We start from the raw sequence: 7,316 nt of genomic DNA, 5'->3' as shown, positions 1-7,316 counted from the left end.
TGTTTAAAGTTGATGCATCATTATGAAAATGTTTTTATTTAAAGTTCATGCATCATAAAAAGGTTTACGAAAATGTTCATGTTTGAAGTTATGCATCTTCATGAAAACGATATTTTAACTACAAGTATTTTTCACTGTTGCTTGTGATTTTATAAGTATTACTTGTTATCAAGAGTATGACGTGTTGAGTCTTTAGACTCACTAGATATGATTGATGCAGGTGTTTATTATATTAATGTTATGGGTGGTCTTGATGGTTGACCTGACTTGACTGAAGGTGCACACAACCCGAGGACCAGCGTTTCTAGCTTTCCGCAATTATGTTTATGATTTATGTTAAAGATTTTTACTACTTTTTATTTATGCTTTTGAGTGATTTTTGGGAGATTATAGTATGGGTTGTATTTCTCAAATATATAGTTGGTTGTATTTATTTTAAAATGATGTCCAAAATATTTTTATGCAAATGTGTATGATTCGACCGATGCTATGTAAGGTTTTACAAAAAAAAAATTAGTACTATTTAAGCAAAAGAAAGGCAGACGTTTCAGTTGGTATCAGAGCAAAGGTCCTGTAAAGGGTTGTGCCACCATCAGCGTCGGAAAGATCAGTCATCAAGCCTCAATCTGTGAGTTTACATGCTTTATAAGATTTATGTGATGTTACCTACATGTTAACATGATCTAAATGTTTAAGCTACATGTGCATACACGTTTCACTTCTAGTTCAGGTGTTTGAAGGCTGTTTCATTGATATGATTTTCTTCTTCAGTATCATCTTCCAAACTGATATTTGTAAATCTATCAACTAGCTCAACTGGATCAGTTGGCCTATCAGTTAGAACAAATTCATCAAAAACAATATGAATAGATTCTTCAACATTTAAAGTATTTTTGTTGAAGACTCTATAAGCTTTACTAACTGATTAATATCCAAGAAATATTCCCTCTGCAGATTTAGCATCAAAAGTTTTTAAATTATTTTTACCATTATCGAGTATAAAACATGTACAGCCAAATATTTTGAAGTTAGAAACCACACTTTTTCGTCCATGCCAGATCTCATAAGGTGTTTTCAAATGATTCTTATTAATCATTGATGTGTTCTGAGTATAACATGCAGTGTTTACTGCCTCTGCCCAAAATCTTTGAGAAATGCAAAAATCAGCAAGCATTGTTCTAGCATCTTCTTTAAGGGTCCGATTCCTTCTCTCAGCTACACCATTTTGCTGAGAGTTCTAGCTGGTGAGAGCTCATGCTTAATTGCAGCATTTTCTAAAAAAATTGAAAGAATTTGATTGATGAATTCAGTTTCTCGATCAGACCCGATTTTGTCAATTCCAACTGATTTTTCATTTAGTAATCTTTTGAAAATTTTGTTCAGTTGTGCAGCAGTTTGGTCTTTGGATTTGAGAAATATAACCCAAGTAAATCTTGAAAAGTCATCCACAACCACTAAGGTGTATTTCATTCCCCCTAAGTTCTTGACTGGTATAGGACCAAATAGATCCATAAGTAACAGTTCTAAGCATCGGGAAGAAGATTTACAACCCTTGTTTTTAAAAGAAGATCTTACTTGTTTACCAAACTGACATGCAGAACAAATTTTATCTTTGGAAAAATCCATTTTGGGAAAACCAGTTACAAGATCATGATTAGTCAGATGTGCAATAAATTTAAAGTTCAGGTGGTTCAGTCTCTTATGTCACAACCATTTTTTAGATGATTTGGAAGCATAAAACAAACTGGTACATAAGGTTGATCATTCCAACTGACTTTATAAGTGTTCCCACAACGTTTTCCAGTTAGGATGACCTCATCAGTTGAGTCTTTCACTGAACAGAAATGTTTGTCAAACTGAACTGAGAATCCATTATCGCATAACTGACTGATAGTAATCAGATTATACTTCAGATTCTCAACCAATAAAGCATCTTTAATGATGAAGTTACCATGGATAATCTTATCCTTACCCATAGTTTTACCTTTGGAGTTGTCTCCTGTAAGACCTCGTGATTTGATTAACGTTAATTATGTCGACTATGGGAAATAGATTTGAAAATATTGCATTAACGTGTTCATGGCAATTGTGTAAATTAATAGAAAAATACTCAATTAAATGTGATGGCACTTGTGTAAATAAAATGAAAAATACTTGATTTAATTTTAAGGGCAATATTGTCATCACTAATAAGATGAGAATATCATGATTTGGTTACTACCTGTACGTGCCTTTTTTTCATTGGAGAATGCATCCAACTTGTTCCTTAACACAAATAAGTGGTTGTTCCCTGCATGAGGCATATACGTGTAAGCCACTAAAGGAAAGAAAAGGTGGTGAGTTAATTTCAATTAAAGAAGAGAAATGAAAGAAAAGAAGAAACAAGAACGAAGCGAGAAAGAAAAGGAGGAAACAGAGGGGCTTCAAGTTCTAATTCTCAAAAGTATATTGACTTGTTGTTTAAAATCAGAATAAATTATATATTCGAAATCTTCGTGTTGAGAACGTCTTTTTGAGGTAATTTTCTCTTAGATTTGACATCTTTATTTAATGAATTGATAGAATAGCATGTATATGCATTTGATTTCACTATATGTGCTAAAATCGTTGATGACAAAATTAACGTACACAGTTGAAATCAAATTATATCAAGATTTCAATTTTATATGAATTTGTGAAGTGTAAAAATAATTTTGAAACTTTAAATCTTGATTGGACATGACTAGATAAATATTATTGATGAGATATAAGTAATTATCAGGATTTATTATATGATAATTCTCCTAATAATTTAAATTTCAAACTGAATAGCGTAGAATGACCTATACGCTAATAGAGTTGCAACTTGAATGAATTCATGGATTGAAAGGAATATTTTGGCTCTGTAGATTGAGTGTCAATATTCAAATCCTAATTCTGGATCACGCTATATTGACTGAAGACGAAGAATTGAGGTATGTTGCGACCCGATAACATACGACAGGTATCTGTATTATATGATATATGTTTGATTGATTGGATTGAGAATACATGTCTATATGCCTTATTTGTTGAGTTTCTGTGGCATACATGACATGTACGTTGAGCTATGATCTTTGGATACCCTGATATGATTGGATTTGATTCTGGGGTTTGTGAACACGATGCTATGTTTTGCATTATGTGGCCCTTAAAACATAGACATTAGTGGCCCCCGATGATTGATTGAGATTTGGGATTTGATGGCGCTTTGTCGACGCTATCATACGAGTATCCCTGATTGAGGCCGGTGTGCCAGCTCGAGCATTGATTTGATAGCGATTCGATTGATTCTGACATGTGCTCAGTAGATGGGCATTTGACATAATACCTCCACGACATACATGCATTGCATATCATGTATCATTGTTTAGATATATGTGGTATATATTGTGGTTGCTTCAAACTGAGCTTTACTCACCCCAGAGGGGGCTGTTGTTGTCTTTGTATGTTGACAATGACGGTACTTCAGGTTACTAGGAGACCGGAGATGGTACTTCTGGAGGGAGTCATGGTTGATTTGAGGTTTCGTGGTCTTTCCCAGTATATATGCATATGTATTTATATACAAGGGTATGTCCCGAGGATATGAGCGATTAGGAGTTAAGGGCCCCATATCTCCAAAACTAATGTTTGGTCCAGTGTACTTGTTCAGTTGAGATAGCAAACTTGCATCTCCTGTCATATGTCGTGAACAACCACTGTCCAGATACCTGGTGGATTCCTTGCTTGTACCTGTTACATGCAATCACAAACAAGATATAATCTTGGTACCATATCCATTTGGGTCAATAGCAAATTAGTCTTTTAGGAACCCAGACTTGGATCAGTTTAACCAACTTTCCAGTCGCTGTGTTCCAGATAGTCTTTCTTGACTTTTGGTTGTTGGGTGTGTGATGTAAAGACGAGACAATATGATTTGTACCCTTTTTCAACTGACTATTCTTTCGATATCGTTTCTGAATTGGTTTACAGTTGTAGTAATTGTAATAGCTATTCCTTGAGTGCTGATGATGCGAACACGGATGGTCAAACTCCAAGGAAAACATGGGATCCTTAAGAATTGCCGGAGGGATCAATTACGAGGGGACGACTGAAGAAGTTCAAGGAAGCGTTGCATGGACTTATGAGCAAAAGAAAAGGAATTACAAGTGAGGTGCAGCGTGCGGAAGGCTTCGTGATGCATGGGAGTACGTGTGAGGGCCAAAGGAACATGATTCAAGAGACTTTTGAACGACCGAGGCTACACGGACCTGTACACGAGGTCCGTGTCCATTACACTAGAGGTTGAAGAAAACAGAGCCTACACAGACCTGTACACGGACCTCTACACGGGGTCCGTGTCGACTACTTTTGAGATGTGGAAATTTAGCGTGCCTACACGGACCCCCTTTCCGGACCACTACACGGGGTCCGTGTCCTTTACGTTTGGGCGAGAAGTTTTTCCTTCTTTAGAGTTTTAATTATTTTTGCTACTAGATATTGTTATCTTTTTGATAAGTAAACATATTATGGACGAAATTTTGATACGATTCAGATATTATTGAGTTTTATACAAACTTTGAGTTTTTCTCTCAAAACTTTTGCAAGGCTTTGCTTTGTTTTCATCAAAAATCAAACTTATCAAGATTCGTTCTTCTAGAGTTTGTCGATTGATTTCATACGGATTGTCAAAGACAAGTACTTTGAAGGTTCGTCTGTTCCTCAATTGTTTTATTGTGAATATTTGTTGCTAAGTTTTCTAATTTAGAGGTGAATATGACAAATAATATTTGAATATAAAGATCGGGACAACAACTTAGATCCTTGTTTGTTATTGAATTGAGGGCGCGATTCATATTTAATCGTGTTTGCTTTTCTTACGCACGTGAATTCATATCAGTTGATTTTTGTAATTGGATTGTTTTGATGACCAGTTTCTGGAATTAGTTTGTAATATCCAATTTTGGTGATCGGTATGGTTTAAGATTTAATATGTTTATTGACTACTTAGGTAAGTTTAAATATAGTTTTGATGTTAAGAGTTGAGATTTATGATTTATGGTATTGTGTTTATAGAAGATTTGTGGTGATACTGTAGTGTCGTTGCGATTAAATTCATGATAATTTGTATTTTGATCCAATTGGTATGAGGCTAATTGGAGTGGTTAGATAAGACATAGAGGTGTAACTTTCATGTTTTGAGTTTTGGTCAAATCATTGTAGAAGACAAGCCAAAAGCGCCCCGAAGTTTGTCGTGTGTGTCGTCGTTCCTCCAGTGACACATGTTGGAAGATTGGGCATAACGTTTTACTCAGACCTTCAAATGACATGAGGCCAACAAGACATAGAGCTACAACTTTCCAGTTTACCACTTTTCCAAATTATGACGGGAAGAGGCGTTTCGGAAGCGATCTTTGATGTAGCTGTGCGCAGAGTGCGCCCGGGCCGAAAAGATGTCCGCCCGGGCGAGCCTAGTTCGAAAATTTTTTGTTTTGGCCGATAGTTCCGCGCCCGGGCGGAAAAAGATGTTGCCCGGGCGGCCAGCGATTTTTAAAAATCGTGTTTTTGGTGTTTTAAGGTATAAAATCGGTGGAGACTTCACTTTTCTCTTATTTCCTTCATTTCTCTCCACTCTTCTTGGTTCTTCACCTCAAGGGGAAGCTAGGGTTCCATTTCCTTTCATTTGGTGCCTTTGATTCAAGCTTTTTGTTGGGTTTTAAAGTTAGAACAAGAGAATTTTGGGTTCAAGGAGCTAAGGTAATCTTGTGGCTTTGGTTATTTCTTGGTTTATGGTATTGGGAGAAATTTGGAATGTGTGATTCTGTTGGTTTTATGGGTTTTATGGTATGTGTTTGTGATTATTGGGATGTTGATGGTGCAATTCATGGTTTATTGTTGTAGGATTTATACCAAGAGATTAGAATCAAGCTTTCCATTAGTTCTAAGTGGAATTCATTCCTTGTGCTCACATGAATTATATATATTGTATTTCAAATGGTTTTAACATGCTATTCCCTTCCATTTGATTCATGTTATGTATAGATACACTTTATTGTATATTAGAGGCTTTCATATGCCTCAATTGTATAAAAGGGAATGCAAGAGTAAAGAGTATTCAAAGTCTTTGTTTTAATGCCCAAGAGAGAGTTCAAATGCTTTATTGGATTGATAAATAGATAGTCAGAGATTGCATGCAATTAGTTGATCAACGACCATAGGCTTATATCCCAACAGAGTATCGATTTATATCGATGGGATATAGGTACAAAGACAGAGATACTATTTAGATATCAATCCACAAGAGAAAAGAGAAATACCATCTTATTGTTCATGTTCTACTACATTATTCATGTTTCAACAGTTAGATGGTATTTATTGATTTCAAAGCCATGTTTTACAGAGTATGATATGTACAGATTGCTATGTAAGAGTTCCACTTGCTGAGTTTTATACTCATTTCAGTTATTTCATATGATGCAGATAAGAGTGACGGGCCAGGACGTTGATTGGAGCCGGGATCATATGCATAGTTGATGGAAGGAAGAAGGCTATTTTGTTAGAACTTTTGGACATGATCAAAATGACATTTTGTATTTTGATGCAACACTTATTTGATCATGTATATACTTTTGATTATATATTGAAATGTATTTTAAATCCTTCTTTCCTTTAAAAAAGTTTTAAATTCCGCTGTTATTTTATGAAATCGATCAGAGAGGTGTTACATTTAGTGGTATCAGAGCAACGTTCTTTGGACCAATGCATATGACTTCGTCTACTTTAAACAGTCCGAGTATGTCTTCTTCTACATCTATGTATTGTTATTGGTTGATATGTATTGTGTGAGCACATTGTAGGATTTAATGCCTCCTAAGAGAAAAGCTTCAGAGGGTAAGGATAGCTCCTCATCGAGAGTTGTTGACGAGTTCGGAAAATTATTGAAAGAGCAAGCCAAGGTTCATAGTGAACAGATTCAACAATTGCTCCGTTCGCAAGGTACAGGTCAAGGTAGAGGCCAAGTGAGAGGCCAAGTGGTTCAAGTAGTTGGAACTGATGGGATCTTTACTGCTTTTAAGAGAATGGATCCGCCTGAGTTTGAAGGAAGCACTGATCCATTGGTGGCTGTAGAGTGGATCAAAGCACTTGAGGCGATACTTAATCATCTAAATTATGAAGACAAGGGCAGAGTTGGTTGTGCAGTAATCATGCTAGTCAAAGCTGCACGTATTTTGTGGAATACTACCAAGGTAGGTGTTGATGTTCCGGCATTGAAGTGACAAGATTTCACGGATCTTTTCTATGACAAGTACTTCCCA

Source organism: Primulina huaijiensis, chromosome 13 (genome assembly GCF_012295235.1).
Source record: "Primulina huaijiensis isolate GDHJ02 chromosome 13, ASM1229523v2, whole genome shotgun sequence".
Taxonomy (NCBI): domain Eukaryota; kingdom Viridiplantae; phylum Streptophyta; class Magnoliopsida; order Lamiales; family Gesneriaceae; genus Primulina; species Primulina huaijiensis.
The sequence above is the reverse complement of the archived record's forward strand: the minus strand, read 5'-3'. Positions refer to the sequence as shown.